The sequence below is a fragment of the Protopterus annectens genome, chromosome 6.part0 (genome assembly GCF_019279795.1).
Source record: "Protopterus annectens isolate FY-2018-M chromosome 6.part0, PAN1.0, whole genome shotgun sequence".
NCBI lineage: Eukaryota > Metazoa > Chordata > Ceratodontiformes > Protopteridae > Protopterus > Protopterus annectens.
The window spans coordinates 428815634-428834119 of record NC_056737.1 but is presented as its reverse complement, the minus strand read 5'-3'; the positions used below and the strand labels follow the sequence as shown (position 1 = coordinate 428834119).

Below are 18486 nucleotides of genomic sequence, written 5' to 3'. Positions count from 1 at the left end.
CCTTCTCACAAACAGTCACCAACTGGTTTCAGAGTTACCTGTCTGACCGCCAACAATCCGTTGTATGGCAGAATGACATATCTCCCCAACTACCTGTCTCCATAGGGGTTCCCCAAGGATCCATCCTTGGACCCCTACTCTTCTCTATTTTCACAAATAATCTAGCCTCTGCCACCACACATGGCACACTCATACAATACGCAGATGACTCGACCATCATCTGCTCAGCCCAGTCCCTACCCAAACTGCAAACAGTCACACAGGAAGCCTTTTCCTCTGTTGAAACTTGGTTATCCGATGCCCAATTAATACTCAACACAAACAAAACTAAACTACTCATCTTCCAACCCACCAAACATACTCAAAACAACTCTCACTTTAACATCACAGCAAAAGACAACACCACTATATACCCAACTGAACACACCAAATTGCTAGGAGTGGAAATAGACAATAAACTAAAATTTGACATTCACATATCCTTGACCATAAAAAAAGTCCACAAAAAACTAGGAGCGTTATACAGAAATAAGCATCTTCTCACCAAAGCAGCAAAGATTTCAACAGCAAATTCCCACCTTATCTCCACCCTACTTTATGCCTCTCCAATATATACCAACCTAAGGCAATTGCCAAATTCGCCACAGAGGCATCCTACCGTAGTCACCACTGTCTCTCACTTGCTGAACTGGGCTGGCTTGAACTCCCTCACCTTCTTCAATGGTATCAACTCTCACTCGCCCACAAACTAGTAAACCATCCACTAAATGTCCCATCCCTCCAGAATCTACTCCAACCCTATTGCACCAACAGATCACTAAGATCCAGCAACAAAAATCACTTGCAGATCACTAAAGCCAATAACTCTGCTGGTGAAGCACTATTCTCTTGCACTATAGCCAAATTATGGAACTCCCTCCCACCCACAATTACCTCCGTACCATCATGCACCCACTTCAAAACTTTACTAAAAGCGCACCTAAAAACATGCTGGCTATGCCCTTGCAACTCCCACTCTAATATCACCCACCCCATCCAACCACTAACTTTCTTTCCACTCCACTAACTACCTTGATTATAGCAAGATCATTTGCTCATAAGCCTAGTACATGTACGGCAGGAACTTCTTATTTTAACATTTGTTAATGTCTGTTATGTACTTTACAGATAAAGATTCTAGTTGTCTACTGATGTACTATGTTCTTCATCTGTAAATATGTTGTAAGTAATTGCTATGTAAATTGTTAATCGCTATGTAATCCAATGTAACTACTGTCTGTTTATTTTAACTGTGGAGCTTTTCTCCCCGGGCCTTCGCTGAAAATGGACCTATGTCCAGTCGGATACTCCCGGTCAACAAATATAAATAAATAAAAATAAATAAATAAATAAATAAATATTTAATGGAAAAGGGCTGGTAAAATTTTCAGTATAATAATTAATTGCTTTGTGTTGTTTAAAATGTGCCTTTTCTGAGCTTTTTTCTTTCAGGCATGTGTGCTGCTGATGTTTATCTGGTTTGGTAGGGACTGTGCTTCTTTGGTATAGATTGCATTATATGATTTTATATTTTATTTAATTTGTTTTCGTAATCATTTTATGTGTAGTAAGTTCTTCTCTAATATGGGATAGATTATTTTAGGTTTCTTATTTGAACATTCAGTGGCCACTTTGAATAACATCATTAAAGTAAACATATTTTGTTTTAGATTTTTACATTTCTTTGCATTTCTGAAATATATTATTTTATTTAATGAGTTATGAATTAAGATTTTAGGAGACTGAATTGTGATTTTTTTTTTTTTTTTTTGGGCAGTTTGACTTGCCGGAGTAGTAGTTTAATGTATGCTTTATTTTCTTTTTTGTCATTTTCCTGATTCAAGGTCATTTTACTAATGGTAATGTTCTGAGTTAATGCATGATAGTGTTTAGTAGATTTTATACACAGTGCCAGCAGGGTCAATGATTATGTAAATATATTTTTTCTGTTAAGGTCGGAGTGTGGAAAAATATTTTATCTTGTTCCCTGATGCAGAGATGTTTATTTATATAAACTTTTATTGGATAGTTTTGATGGGATACATTTATAAATATTTTTAAACTGAGCCAAGAAAGTCCAACACATTGTTTTTTTTTTTCTCCTAGATATTAATGAAGCCCTGTTTCCAAATTTTGATTGCATCATATTCATCAATTTTGTATTCAAGCAGGACTTCCCAAATAAAATAAAAGTTGCTTCAGAATCACAGCTGCATGTGTATTGTTGTTTTCTACAGCTGTTGTTGGAGTAAAGATATTCCATATCTGACACTGCTATCAAAGCAGCAGGTTTTATCTACATCAAGTACTGGACTGTGGCTGGACCTCGGTTCTAGGGTTCATGCTGGCAGAACATTTATTTAGTTATGTTGTATTTGCTTGCTAACTAGGAGGTCTTGCAGGGCAAACACCAATCACAGTGGAGGTCAGAAGAGAGAGGCTCCAACCTATAAGATTTTGTTAACAAAACAGCATACTGCAGATACAGGTTCTGCAGACACTACAAATAGTATATGTATTACAATATAAAGAGAATACTATGATAGTGAAGAATCTCATTATGTGTTAACCATAAATGAGTAACATGTTTAGATCATGCAGTCTTTAATAAATTTCTTTTTGATAGGCAATGGAAGAAAAACAGTAGCAAAAGTATAGTGTAGTATTCATGTTGTTCTCCAAATACAGAATTGAGTCCATGTCACTAGTGTATGCAAAGAGGAGAGATATTTTATTGCTACACTTGGTGTTCTACTCGGAAGATGAATTTACTAAATAACTATAAAGCATGCCCACTAACAGTGGAGTAGGGATATGGAATACTTTTAGAGTACACGATACAGGATTATGACCAGATCACCAATCATAACCTACTTATTATGTGTCCAGGACATTAACCTTGAGAGCATGAATGTTGGCATCCATGTCAAGAGCACATAATTAAAAGCTGTTATCAGAGACCCAATCATAATTCTTTGCAGTGCATGGAGTTTTACCTTCTACGTGTACTACCACCTACAGAAAAAAAATGCTAAGAGTTTTACCAGCTTTTAAAACCATAAAGCACTTAGCGAGTGTTGTCAGAAAGACAGTGTAACACAGTCTGGTATGTTTACACTCACCTTGTCATTACTGTGTCACCTGTCCAGATTCGCAGATTTATGCCTCAGGTGTTTGCTCTGTTCCTCAAACAATCTGTGGTTTTGGATAAGTTAATGAGGACTGAATTCACCAAAAAATTACATACATTTCAGTTTCAGACTTCGGATCCTTCAGAAAATGCAGGGAAGCACACATCCTGCTACTCCAGCAACGTTATGACTTTATAACGGAGACATGTTACCGGTATGGGCAGCAGCCAGGAAACAATCTGTTTATTATTCTGCCTTTGTCAATGCTGGCAGATTTGATTGCCTATCATGAGACCCAACCTTAACAAGTTAAGCCTGGTGGAAATTAACATTTAAGGTCAGGTCTCTCGCAATAGTAGATATTGACTGATTTGTCTGTCTCTCTGGATATTGGAGAGAAATCACTGTGCTTAATGCACTATATAATAATTCTAAACTATTTGTAGCTGGGTGCTAATGGAGATTTAATGTGCTAAACCAAGGCAGAAGAAATGTAGAATAGTATCCACCAGTTCTCAAGGAAAGCTCAGTCTGAACAAGGAAGTATGTGTATAAAAAGTAAGTGTAGGAAAGGAGGACAAGAGGGTGTGGGAGAATAAGACTTAGGAAATACAAGGTGCTGGTAGTGGTAGAAATCACTGATATATCCAGTCTCATCTTCACATCAAAGAGGCTTTTACTTTTGAGGAGGTCAGCTGCTTGCAGATATAATAATCGGAGGTTCTCTGATTACTATATTATTGGTGTGGCTTATTTTTAGGTTCTCGGTTAAAGTTAAGGTCTTTGTTTTCTTTTAGAGAATGTACCAGCCCTTTCTGTTTATGCATTTCTCTTATGGAGATACTCTTGTGTTTCATTTTTGGCAAGGGAAAAGCAGACAATGAGTCTTCAATATATCTGCAAGTTAGGTTTCCAGGGACAGCAGCCATGGTTGGCTTTTTGGTAGTAAGCAAATGTAGTAAACCATCTTGATGCATTGGCAACTAAGGACGGAGATTTTGCTTGTTTGACCTGTAAGATAATGTGTCATCAAAAACTTATCTTCAAATTTTGTTCTTACAAAGCAGTTTTTCTCTTTACAACAAATATTTCTCTGTTCACCACATAAAGTCATCTGTTAAACCTGTTTGGAATCCTACTCTCCTTACTGTTTGATACACAGAGGATTGTCATTACCTTAGGGTGCCTGGCAAAAATGTGCAGGTGATATAACATTATGGTGACTTTGAGAGCAAAGCTCAATAAGTTACTTAACGCTTATTGTGATACAGGAGTACAGGGCATCTGTTGTAAACCACCTCCCTGGTCATATACATTTGACAGGTCAGTCTTTCTGAGCCAAATGCCCTTTACCTAGTAGTCTCAGTGTCCCCTACTCATCAGTAGTATTCAGGAGAGACTTCAGATGAGTAACATCACTATCAGCATTCTCAATATTGCCTCTTGCTTCCACCAGGAGTAGATGAAGTTCAGGTTGCTGAGGACTGGAATCCCTGAACTGCATTTCCTACCAAATAGACTAACACTTTTTAAGTGTTTTTTTTTCTTGCAGGGGAGCAAACCCCCATACCCCCAAAGTGTGTATATGTGTGTGTGTGTGTGTGTATATATATATATATATATATATATATATATATATATATATATATATATATATATAAAACCCAGTCACTGGGGATGCACAAGCCAGTGCATTTTTTTGTGCCGGTCCCAAGCCCATATAAATGGGGAGGGTTGTCAGGAAGGGCATCCAGTGTAAAACATTCGCCAAAAGACATATGGGGGCAACAATACAGATTTCCATACCAGATCAGTCAAGGCCCAGGTTAACAATGACTGCCACCAGTACTGTTAGCCAACAGGGTGCTGGCAGAAATTGGGCTGCTGTTGGCTGAAGGAGAAGAAGAGGGGGAAGGCATGCCCAAAGGCAGGAAGAGAGGAGGAAGGTTAGGAGTGTGGTGGTGAGGGTAGGAACTTTGAATGTTGGTAGTATGACTAGTATAGGGAGAGAGCTAGCTGATATGATGGAGAGAAGGAAGGTTCATATATTATGCATGCAAAAGACCAGATGGAAGGGGAGTAAGGTCAGATGTAGTTCAAATTGTTCTATCATGGTGTGGATGGGAGGACAAATGGGGTAGGGGTTATCCTGAAAGAACAGTATGCCAAAAGTGTTTTGGAGGTGAAAAGAATGTCAGATAGAGTGATGTTTATGAAGCTGGAAATTGATGGTGTAATGATGAATGTTGTTAGTGCATATGCTTCACAAGTTGGGTATGCAATGGATGAGAAAGAAAAGGTTTGGAGTGAGTTGGATGAAGTGGTGGTGAGTGTAGACAAGGATGAGGGACTGGTGATTGGAGCAGATTTCAATGGGCATGTTGGTGAAGGGAACAGAGGGGGTGAGGAAGTGTTGGGTAGATATGATGTTAAGGATAGGAATGCAGAAGGTCAGATGGTAGTGGGTTTTGCGAAAAGGATGGACATGGCTGTGGTGAATACATATTTTAGTAAGAGGGAGGTGCATAGGGTAATGTACAAGAGTGGAGGAAGATGCACACAGGTGGATTACATCCTATGCAGGAGGGCCAGTCTGAAGGAGAGGGAAGACTTTAAAGTGATGACAGGGGAAAGTGTAGTTCAGCAGCATAGAATGGTGGTCTGTAGGATGATGTGTGTGATCAAGAAGAAGAAGAAGCTTTTGAGAGCAGTGCCAAGGATCAAATGGTAGAAGCTTAAAAAGGGTGATTGTGAGGTAGAGTTTAGGAAAGAATTGAGACAGGCACTGGGTGGAAGTGAAGAGTTACCGAATAGCTGGGTAACTACAGCAGAGCTAGTAAGGGAGATGGCTAGAAAGGTGCTTGGTGTGACATCTGAACAGAGGAAGGAGGACAAGGAGACCTGATGGTGGAATGAGGAAGTACAGGGGAGTATACAGAGAAAGAGGTTGGTGAAGAAGAAGTGAGATTGTCAGAGAGATGAAGAAAGTAGACAGGAGTATAAGGAGATGAGAAGCATGGCAAAGAGAGAGGTGGCGAAGGCTAAGGATAAGGCATATGAAGAGCTGTATGAAAGGTTGGACACTAAGGAGAGAGAAAAGGATCTGTATCAATTGGTTAGACAAGAGGGACTGAGCTGAGAAAGATGTGCAGCAGGTAAGGGTGATAAATGATAATGAGGGAAACGTACTCATAAGCAAGTAGAGTGTGTTAAGCAGATGGAAAGAGTACTTTGAAGGGCTGATGAATGAAGAGAATGAGAGAAAGAGAAGGTTGGATGATGTGGTGATAGTGAATCAGGAAGTGCAACGGATTAGCAAGGAGGAAGTAAGGATAGCTATGAAGAGGATGAAGAATGGAAAGGCTGTTGGTCCAGATGACATACCTGTGGAAGCAAGTTGGTGTTTAGGAGAAATGGCAGTGGGGTTTTTAACCAGATTGTTTAATGAAATCTTGGAAGGTGAGAGGATGCTTGGAATGTGTTTTGGTACCAATTTTTAAGAATAAGGGTGATATACAGAGCTGTAGTAACTACAGAGGTATAAAACTGATCAGTCACAGCATGAAGTTATGGGAAAGAATAGTGGAAGCTAGGTTAAGAAGGGAGGTGATGATTAGTGATCAACAGTATGGTTTTATGCCAAGAAAGAGCACTACAGATGCGATGTTTGCTCTGAGAGTGTTGATGGAGAAGTACAGAGAAGGTCAGAAGGAGTTGCATTGTGTCTTTGTGGACCTAGAGAAAGCATATGACAGGGTGCCTAGAGAGGAGTTGTGGTATTGTATGAGGAAGTCTGGAATTGCAGAGAAGTATGTAAGAGTAATACAAGATATGTACGAGGGTAGTGTGACAGTGGTGAGGTCTGCAGTGGAAGTGACTGATACATTTAAGGTGGAGGTGGGATTACATCAAGATCAGCTCTGAGACCTGTCTTATTTGCAATGGTGATGGACAGGTTGACAGACGAGATCAGACAGGAGGCCCCGTGGGCTATGATGTTTGCAGATAATATTGTGATCTGTAGTCAGGGTAGGGACCAGGTTGAGGAGACCCTGGAGAGGTGGAGATGTGCTCTAGAGAGGAATGAAGGTCAGAAGGGCTAAGACAGAATATATGTGTGTGAATGAGAGGGAGGGTAGAGGAATGGTGAGGATGCAGGGAGTAAAACTGGTGAAGGTGGATGAGTTTAAATATGTGGGATCAACAGTTCAGAGTAATGGTAAGTGTGGAAGAGAGGTGAAGAAGAGAGTACAGGCAGGGTGGAATGGGTGGATAAGAGAGTCAGGAGTGATTTGTGACAGACGGATACCAGAGTAAAAGGGAAGGTCTACAAGAAGCTAATGAGACCAGCTATGTTATATGCATTGGAGACAGTAGCATTGACAAAAAGACAGGAGTCAGAGCTGGACATGGCAGAGTTAAAGATGTTAAGATTTGCACTAGGTGTGATGAGGATGGACAGGACTAGGAATGAGTATATTAGAGGGTAGCTCAGGTTGGACAGTTTGGAGAAAAAGCCAGAGAGGCGAGATTGCATTGGTTTGGACATGTGCTGAGGAGGGATGCTGCGTATATTGGGAAAAGGATACTACCATTCTATGCTGCCAGGTACGAGGAAAAGAGGAAGGCCTAAGATAAGGTTTATGGATAGGGTGAGAGAGGAAATGCAGGTGGTTGGTGTGACAGAGCAAGATGTAGAGGACAGGAAGAAATGGAAACAGTTGATCTGCTGTGGCGATCCCTAACAGGAACAGCAGGAAGAAAAAGAAGCTATATATGTATATGTATATATATATATATATATATATATATATATATATATATATATATATATATATATATATATACATATATAGATATGTGTTTTACATATATATATATATATATATATATATATATATATATATATATATATATATAAATGGGTCTATATTATTAACTCAAACATCCAGAATAGTGAATACAACTCTGTCAACACATAAACGTTGATCTAAAAATTCAGTGAACTACCAAACCATCGAACCTGAAGACATTGAACATGCTTGTTGGCCAGCAGCGTGATCGTGGGGATGAGGAAATGTATCCTTTTCCCCACTGTAGTGCAGTCTCGGAGTTGGTATATTTAAGTGGGGGGGGGGTGTGGGGCGTGCAGGGGGGGGGCTTGCCCCCCCCTGCAAAACTTCTGTTAATATAGTTTTATTTAGTTGGGTTTGACTTACCTGAATGGCGCCTTTGATGATGTAATGCTTTCAATGTCTTCATTTTGCGATGGTTTGGTAGTTCGCTTGATTTGCGGATCAACGTTTAGGTGTCGATGGAGTTGTATTCCCTTTTCTAAATGTTCAAGTTAATAATATAGACCCATATATATATATATATATATATATATATATATATATATATATATATATATTTACCAACTCCATGGTTACATCAGCTCCAAGAGGAAGAAATTACTCCTGAAAAGTGCAACACTACTGGCACAACTTGCTAACATTGATTTTGCATGGATGAACTCTGATCCTGGGTGGGTTGAACTTCAGGCAAATGATGTTCTAGAGCTCAGTTTTCATCCATCCATAGATTAGCCTTGCTTCTTTTCTTAAACCTATTATAATGTCCACATACTTACATCTTTCTTTTAGCTTTGATTTACTAACCTACTCTGGAAGATGGCAGGAAATATAAAAATGGTAAATTCAATGTATCTTGTGTCGTTACATTATATGTAAGGAACTGTATAATTCCTAATTTGAACATATATTTGTACTGTGCATACTTGAACTGTTTACATTTTTGATTACTTAATTACTTTGAGCTAGCTGCTACCTATTCATGTCTCTGTAATATCCTGTTTTATTGTTTCTGTTGTAACTCCTAGGCTCTGGCCAAAAATGAGACAATTTTTGAATTAATCTACTACTCCAGTTAATAAATCAACAAAAATAAAATAAAATACTGTAAACAGCACCATTAGAAACTACTCTGAGCAAAAATATTTATATATCAAAGGCCATTGTACTCATTAATAACTTAAATAAATAAAGTTAATACCAGTAGACACCACTGAGTACGAAGAGTTGCATGTTAAGGTCCCTTATATTCATTAATTGATATATTACAAGGAATAATAATACTGTACATTTATTTATTTACTAAAACATGGTAATTTGGTAAACCTCTACCTTTGTGAACACATGCCCTTGAGTATTATAGCACTTTTGCGGTGATCACAGATCGCAGTATGGTTTTTCCATCTCTTTCAACTTTCTGTTTAAAAAAAGCTCACGATTGTGGTTGTTTCCCACCTTATCTGTAACTAGTCTAGTCCAGATACAGATTTGGGGTATCTAGGACTGTTTGTAAGCTTCTGAGCCCCCCAAGCCTTTCTATGTTGGAGGAAAACCTTCTAGCTTATCAGTGGGAGTGGTAGGCACTAGGTAGCCTATCTACCACAAGAGTTGTTTCTGGCCCAGAAATTGTAGTTTATTGGCCATTTGGGCAGTTTTTCCATCTCTTACAACTTCTGGTATAAAATCCTGCATTTGCAGTTATTTCCCGCCTTTCCTGCAACTAGCCTAGTCCAGATACAGATTTGCTGTATCCAGGACTGTTTGCAAGCTTCTGAGCCCCCCAAGCCTTTCTATGTCAGAGGGAAGCCTTCTAGCTTATCAGTGGGAGGGATAAGCACTAGGTAGCCTATCTACCACAAGAGGAGTGGTTTCTGGCTCAGAAATTGTAGTTTATTGGCTGTTTGGGCAGTCTTTCCATCTCTTTCAACTTTCTGATTTAAAAGACCATGCTTGCACTTGTTTCCCACCTTTCCTGTAACTAGTCTAGTCTAGATGCAGATTTGCTGTATCCAGGACTGTTTGTAAGCTTCTGAGCGGTGCCAAAATCTGCTCTTCAACTTTTCCCTTAGATCTGCTAGTTCTCTCCTCCACTACACTTTTACTAGCTTATTAGTTTAGCACTTTACCATACTTCTTGTAGCAATTATTGTAGCACACAAAAGTGTTACCAGCACTAAACGTTCTACAAGGAAACAGCTCCAGTACTTATTATTAATGCCCACCCCTCTAGGCATGTCTAAAGGTCAGTGGTTTCTCCTATTAACCTGGTGAACTTGGGCATCCTGAGGCAATGAAGCAACTGCCTTATGTACACAGACAACCCTCTCCTCTTACCTCCCCACACTCAGACTTGCGAGAGATGCACTTATATATCCAAAATGCAAGCCACGCACTCTCCAGCCAAGACTGGAATAGCTTGGTCAAGAGGAGAAGGTCAACACTTGCATCACACCACATGGAATACATAGTCCTCCAGAACACACACTAGCACTGCCTTCACATAAAAACACAAACCACATACCCACCTTCATTGAGGCTGTCAATAAAAATCTATCCAAATAGCAGAGACCTCCAAGGCAAAAATGCACTCGACCACCACAACACAACACTAATCACGAGACACATAACTCTCCTAAACAGTGTCCTAGTCAACCAAAGCCCCTAAGGCAAAACAGCATGCCCAACATGCTAGTCATAGGTGACTCGATAGTGAGGCACACTGATGTCCCGCTCAGTAGGTTGAATAAGGAGAAAGTAACAGTCAGCTGCCAGGATCCACCACATAAGGCATGCACTCAGGTCCCTGAACAACAGGAACAAATATGATTCTGTCATTGTACATGTGGGTGTGAATGACCTGATATGTACCTCCCTGGACTACATGAAAAGAGATATGGAGAAGCTCTCAGATTATGTAGCCCAGGCGGGTCATACCCTAGCCCTGAGCAGCATCCTACCATCACCCAGAATGATACCACAGTACAAGCAGAAAATTATTGATTTCAACAATTGATTAAGTTTCTGGTGTTATTCTAAGGGGATTCATTATCTGGCTGCCGTGGATGACATGATTGACAGACCTCGATGCTTTGTCAGAGATGGCCTGCATCTGACATCCCTGGGCTTCCGGATACTGGCCAAGGCTCTTGCCACCCCTTTAGTGGCATTTTTAGGCGATGTTCAAAAGACCAAATTACCACCATAGCAATTATAAACAAATGCAATCTGAGAGTCATGCTGCTCAATGCTAGAAGTCTAAATTTCAAAATGCACTCACTCGAAGCACTCCTTAAAAAGGAGAACATCGACATTTGTGCTGTAACAGAGACCGGGTTCAAGGCAGCAGAAAGCACCCCTGTACTACCAGGCTATAACTCATCCCACACCTTTCAGCCCCAAAACTTGGACCGAAGCTCCAAAGGTGGTGGTGTTTCCATATTCATAAAGGATGCACACACCTTCCTGACTGGTAGCCCAACATAATGCATCAGAGATACTTCAGTTGCAGCTAAGATTGGGTAAGACAGAGAGTCAGGTCATAGCCTGCTATAAGTCCCCAACCATGTCCCAAGACTCACACTCCATGTTCCTTAAGCACCCTGGAGAATATTAGGGTCCAACCTAACACTCTCATAGCGGGCAACTTCAACTACCCCTCCATTAACTGGGAAAACTACTCATGTCCAATACACTTGCCCATGGTTTCCTGGAATTCATTAATTCCAATGCCCTGGACCAGCTCGTTCTTACCCCCACTAGAGGTAGCAACATCCTTGATATGGTCATTACTAACATGGGCGACCATTGCTCTACACCAATAGTCACCTCCTCCCTGGGTTAGATCCGACCACAAACTAATCACCTTGGAAATCCACATCCCTCCCACCCCCCATCCCCCCAGCAAAGGTAACCACCATGAAAAAGTTCTGCAAAGCTAACTCCGGGCTCCTCATAACAGAGGTGGCTAACTTCATGGCACCCATGCAAATGGAGAATAGTTGCATGACTGCCGAATCATACACCAGTGCACTGCACAAACACATACACAAATGCTCTCCTCCAAAAATAGGAAGCCAATCTGGTGGCCCCCTGCCATAAACAAACTCTACAACAGAAGGAGGAAACTGATGCTGAATAAGGTGTAGTCCCAAGACTGGAAAACTCTCTTATCAGCCTTAACAAAAAGTTGAGATCCCTCATCAAATCCTCTAAAGCTAGCTATGAAAACAGAATTGCAGCAGATAGACAACCACAAGGCCTTCTACAGTTATGTAAAGAATCTCCATGGCAATACCCAGATTTGCTCTGAGCTACTGCACAATGGTACCTCCTATACCGAGCCAACAGATATTGCTAATATACTGGCCGACAGATTCAGTGGCAACTTTACCCTTCTCTCTCCTCCCAAAGGACCTATCACATTAACAGTTGATTGCCGGGCACCCAGTATTACTGCTGCACAGGTTAAAACTGCACTGTCCAAGGTCAAGAATACAGCTTCTATGGGACCTGTCAATATCCCTGGCTGTGTTCTACATGAACTACAGAGTGAACTGGCACCTCACCTGTGTGCCCTGTTCAATCACAGCCTCACCTCAGGCTTTGTCCCTACTGAATGGCGCACTGCTACAGTCATTCCTCTCCACAAAGGAGGAGCAGCTACAGTCCCTGGGAACTATTGCCCCATTAGCCTAACAAGTCTGATATACAAAGCTATGGAACACATCATCATGGACCAAATAGAGGATTTGATGAGGGAATCTCCAAACTCTGGATCACACACAGTTTGGTTTTGTGAAGGGTAGATCATGCCTGCTCAACTTGGTCGACTTCTTGGAGTCAGTCACCAGAGCTGTGGATGAAGGCAAGGTGGTTCCCACAGCCTAGCTTGATCTGACCAAGGCCTTTGATACCATTCCCCACTCTGGAATCATAGAAAAACTCAGTAAGCTAAGCATCAACCCCTATATCACTAGATGGTTTGCAAACTGGCTCACAGATAGAACCCACAGTGTGAAAGTAGCTGACTCCATGTCAGACTGCTGACCAGTCATGAATGGAGTCCCACAGGGTTCAGTCCTGGGTCCTCTCCTGTTTGGTATATACTCCTCTGAAGTCCAGGCCAACACGAATGGACTCTGGCTGACAAAGTTCACAGACGATTGCAAGTTGGGAGCTATTATTAACTCCCCAAGTGATGGTGACATCCTACAGAAAGGCCTCACTGAGACCAACGACTGGTGTCAGAACCATGGCCTTAAGCTCAATGCCAAAAAATGTATCGCCATCCCCTTTGGGAAAACCCGGTTCCCATGAATTACCACATCGATGGTAGTCCACTGAACACAGAAGGCATTATAAGAGATCTGGGAACACAGGTTGACAGCAACCTATCTTTCGACCACCACATTGCCATTGTGGTCAGAAAGTCCTTGAGTGTGGCACATCTCATTACTAAGGGTTTTGCATCTAGGAAGAAAGAGGTCATTGTCTCCCTCTACTCTTCCCTCATTAGGCCAATCATTGAGTACAATGCCCCATTTGGCATGTACCTCACTAGACACCTGCAAAAACTGGAGAGGCTGCAAAAGTACCTCACAAAGAGGATTCAAGGCCTTAAACACTTGTTCTATATGGACAGACTCAAAAAACTCCAACTATTCTCTGTCTCATATCGTCTACTTAGAGGCGATCTCTGCTTGACTTACAAAGCCATGTCTGACCCAGCTCTGTTAGAAATGCTACATCTAAAGAAATCCCAATCCCTCCACACCACATGCTCCAGAGACCTCAACCTCATTACCACAATCAAGAGAATGTGCTGGATGGACAGGTTCATAACCCAGAGACTGCCCATGCTATGGAATAGACTTCCCATACATGTCAAACAGAGCACCTCACTGGCCCTCTTCAAAAGAAATGTTGATGAGTGGATGGGAAATAGAAAATTCACCCCAGGGATCACTCCAGTGCTTCTACTTGACAGAGGCACTGGGGACTAAGGTTGGGTGGCATGATGCCAGGGTAATCCTATGGGCTAGGCTTGTAAAGGCTCCAAGGCCATTAGCCTAGTACACACCTATGAACCTATACATTAACTCTGTTGTGACACATAGTACAATGGGTGTATTATGCACAGATCTGTGTACAATAACACCTGACCATGTACTACATGCTTTCTTGAAATGTCATTAATTTCCTCTCTCATCACTGGGGAAATAAATTAGAATGGGTTTAGATAAAAGAATGGCTGTTGGTTATCACATTTACACCACCATTCCCATTTACTAGTAGATGAAAGCTACCTAGTGCCTTTGGAGTCTAGTTTACAGAATTAACATCATTCTAAATAAATGTAGTGATACATATTTAAATAAACACAAACTATAGGTCTGAAAACATGAAAGCCATTAGAGAAATTACAAACTCAATTGATTCTAAAGTTTCTTTCAAATAAAATGCATTAAGATACAACATATTGCACTCTCTCTCTCTCTCTTCTAGATATATATATATATATATATATATATATATATATATATATATTATATATATGCAAATACAAAGCACATATTACAACTGTAGTCCATCCTCAACTCTAGTAATAATAATTATAATTTTATATCTAGTAATTAAGAAATCTTACTGGTTATATGTAATTTGACCGATATAAAATATCTAACCAGCCATTTCTTCGAAAGACAAGTTATCAAAATATTCTTGCTTTTTGAAGGTGGCAAAACCCTCTGAATCTCTATTAATATTACATTAATATAACTAACACCATATTCATACCATATGAAAAGTAGGCAGCCTCTGTTGGGGATGACTGTTTGCATATGGTGAAATGAACTGTCAGCCCATTTTACATTAGATGAACAATTTGCTAAAGTTATGTCACTCGTTTGAGAGTTAATAAATTCTCTGGTGATCTAGCTTTCTAGTGGTTTCCTGATCACAATAGTTTTACCTCTTTTGATATAACAATGCTGTCCTTTTTGATTACCTTTGACATAATCCCTGGAAATCTTGCAGTCCTGCCCCTTGCTTTTCTTCAGTAATAATACATATGTTTATTCAATCACCGTCCTTCATATTGATGGCATTATCTTTGACGACCCATTAATCATGACTTGTATAACTATGTCATACATGGTGATCTAACCGTCTACTTCCCTCTTATTCACCAGAAATGTTATCTATGACATCCTGTCTCATCTTTTCCTGATCACTGTTAACATTTTACTTCCAGATGTATCAAGCGCAAGCGGTCCTCGCTTCATCAGGACCAGTAAAATTATTTTTGATGATTATATAATGACCATGTGGATTTATGTCAACTTACTGATGTTCATTTTAGCGAGTTTCATTACTCTGAATTCATTCATATCACTGAAGACCACTTTCAGCAACAAACACTCTTTTTTGCTGGAGTCAAGCTTCTTCCACCCCCATGTTTTGGGGTGAATGCCACACCACCAGCTTATGCATACTAATTCTACAGGTACAAAACAGTGAAGAAAGGGACAACCACAAAGAACACTGAAGGTTGCTTACAGTAATATTTATTCACAGTAAAAACACTCTCAGAAGCAGCAGTTATACATTTGAATAGCTTACTGGTCATGTATCATCTAAGCCATGTTTCTTGTCATCAGTGCTGTTATCATTAGTGGTTTAATATTTTTACCACTAACGTCAGTCTTGCTGAATTAGCACTCTCACTGTCCTTGTACTCATCCTTTGTTGACAAGGTTAGGCTCACTGAGCCAGTGTCCTCTTATCAGGAGAGACCGCAGGTGGTATTCATATTCAGTAAGGGGGTCTATGACATATCAAATAATGCTAGTAATGGGGTTCTGTGGACACCGTGGTGGAATCCAGTCATCTTTAGTGTTTAGATCGATCACACTGTAGATGAACTTGAAGTGAGCTGCACGCTTGAAGATGTGCTTTACTGGATCTTACAAAAACAAGCACGGAAGAAGTCCCAGATGCAATATGTAACTGAGTGCTTCCGTTCTTTTTATTTTCAATAAAACTTCATCTTCCTGATTCCTTCAATTCATCTTAAAGTAACAGTATACACAAAAACAAGTACAGCTCGTGTAACCATTCACAAATCAGTAATGTTACTTTCTGTCTAAAATGATCTAATGTTAGTACTACACCTCAAAAAATAGTTGTGCTAAAATAAAAACATTTAATTTAGTACTCAAAAAATGTGAATCATATTAACAACAATGCTGACCTTCAAAGTCTTTGTGCCATCAGAAAACATTTAATGTTTATTGACTCATTGAGACCTGGAAACTTGTCTGCCTTTAGTCTTATCTTCCACCAGGTAGGACATTGTACACAAGCTGTACTTGTTTTTGTATACACTGTTACTTTAAAATGAATTGAAGGAATTGGGAAGACTATTTTACTGGTCAAGGATGGTCATGTGAGTAGTTTGGTACTTCTTTTAAACTGGTTTTGTACATTTGGTTTTAACTCTAATGAAACTCTATTGAAAATAAAAAAAAAGTGCTCAGTTAAATAATGCATCTGGGACTCCTTCCATGCTTGGCATTCATTTATTTAAGCTGACTTCACACATGCTGCTGTCCTGACTAATAATTTCAGCTCCTGCTCCTTTAATACTTGGATACACCCTATCTCTCATTTTCCTTGTTTTATTTCCCTTGTTCTTAATCTTGGTTTTACTCATTATTTATAAGGCCTCCCATATCTACTTAACACCTCTAACAAAAAAATGTTCTCATTGTCCTCCCCCTTCTTATCTCCCTCCTTATCCACTGCCTGAATGCTCCACTCTGAAATTTGCTTTATGACTGAGTAATAAACTCTCTCACTTATAACACATCAAGATGTTTCAATGCTACATGATATTGTATTTACCTTGTTTTAATGATGGTATATGTGAATTATTCTACACATAATATGGGCATTAATATTTGTAATATCTGTGTATTCATAGCATATTGAAATACAATGCCAATTTTCACCTATGTGTATGTATTTTCTGTTCTTTTGTTTATGGAGCTTTTCTACCTGGGCCTCCACTGAAAGTGGATAAAATTATCCATTCAAACTTTACCGGTAAACAAATGTTAATAGGTAAATCTGCATGTAACAAGAAGCTTTATAGCAGACCATAGAATGGTCTGGCAAAGCTGAAATAATGCTGCCTATAATTTTTTTGAAAAATGATTCCCTGAATGTCATCTTTATAAAAAATTGTCAAAGTGCCGTTCACTCCTTCAATTATATAATCAATTCTGGATTCACTATATCATGAGAATACCGAGTTATGACCACCACCTCCACCCACATAGCAGCCTCCATTGATGAACTGGCCTTTCATAGTTGTCTTGAATTGCGAGAAACACAGCCTTACATCTTGAAATTTGATGATTCAAGAAATGTAATGTGGCAAAACTGGAACAGTGGTTAACTGTATAGTAAACCGGATTTCATGCAAAGGAATGAAAAGTAATGCATTTTGAGGAAATAATCCAGATAAAGAGTACACTTCTGGGGGAAACGGTACTTATAACACCACAGAAGAGATATCCCACTAATACTACAGTTATATTCTCCACTGTGGAGCCAGTCACTCACTTTTGGGTGGCAGTGGTCGGCTGGTCAGTGGGACAAAGGATAGAATGTAAAACTGTAGTGGTGTCCGCCTTCCACAATCAGGCTAGTGTGAGATTATGAGTGTTTGTCTTTGCTTATTTATGTGAAGGAATGTGAAAGGGTATAATGGTTTGAGAATGTATGTGAATTCCCAGAGAAAGATGGATGCTGAAAACATTACATCTCCCTCTTCTAACTCTCAAAGGGTTACACATCCTCCGTATCACCTGATATGTGTTTTGGAAAGGTTCTGTGACTTCTGCAGTCTGGCACTTCTGAACATCAGTAGTCATACCTTACTACTTTCATGGGCAGCACTCATGGGATGGCTGTATTGCTTGCCTAAATAGCCTACAACAGGCAAATGATAGTTAGAGAAATGTGTCAAATAAACAGTCAGTGAAAGGCCAAGTAAGAGTTAAACAGATGCAGACAAATCTTGGGTAACTATATCACATTATTTATTTATTTACATTTGTTTACCGTTAAATTCCAACTGGACACAGGTTCTTTTTCAGTGAAGACCCGGGGAGAAAAGCTCCACAGAACAATAAACGAGCAGCAGTGTACATGAAGAACAACTGAATATACATACAATAGCAAATAATACATACTGCAGCAAACATTAGATATACATACAATATGAAACATAGTAATGAACATAATATACCAATATCTAGCTAGAGGCTAAGAATAAAGTTAGGCTGTATATACAGGTAGTACTAAGCTCAAATGGATACTGTTCTAAACTCATAAACCTAAATCTTATATACAAATATTGCACTAGACTCAAACAGACATAAAGCAGATGCTCCACA

The 18486-nt window shown here is 39.7% G+C and overlaps 1 protein-coding gene across 1 annotated transcript in view; it reads left to right on the top strand.

Moving 5' to 3' along the window:
• SPTBN5 (spectrin beta, non-erythrocytic 5) overlaps positions 1-18486 on the top strand; it is a 1783454-nt gene that overhangs the window by 1017388 nt on the left and 747580 nt on the right. The window lies entirely within an intron of this gene.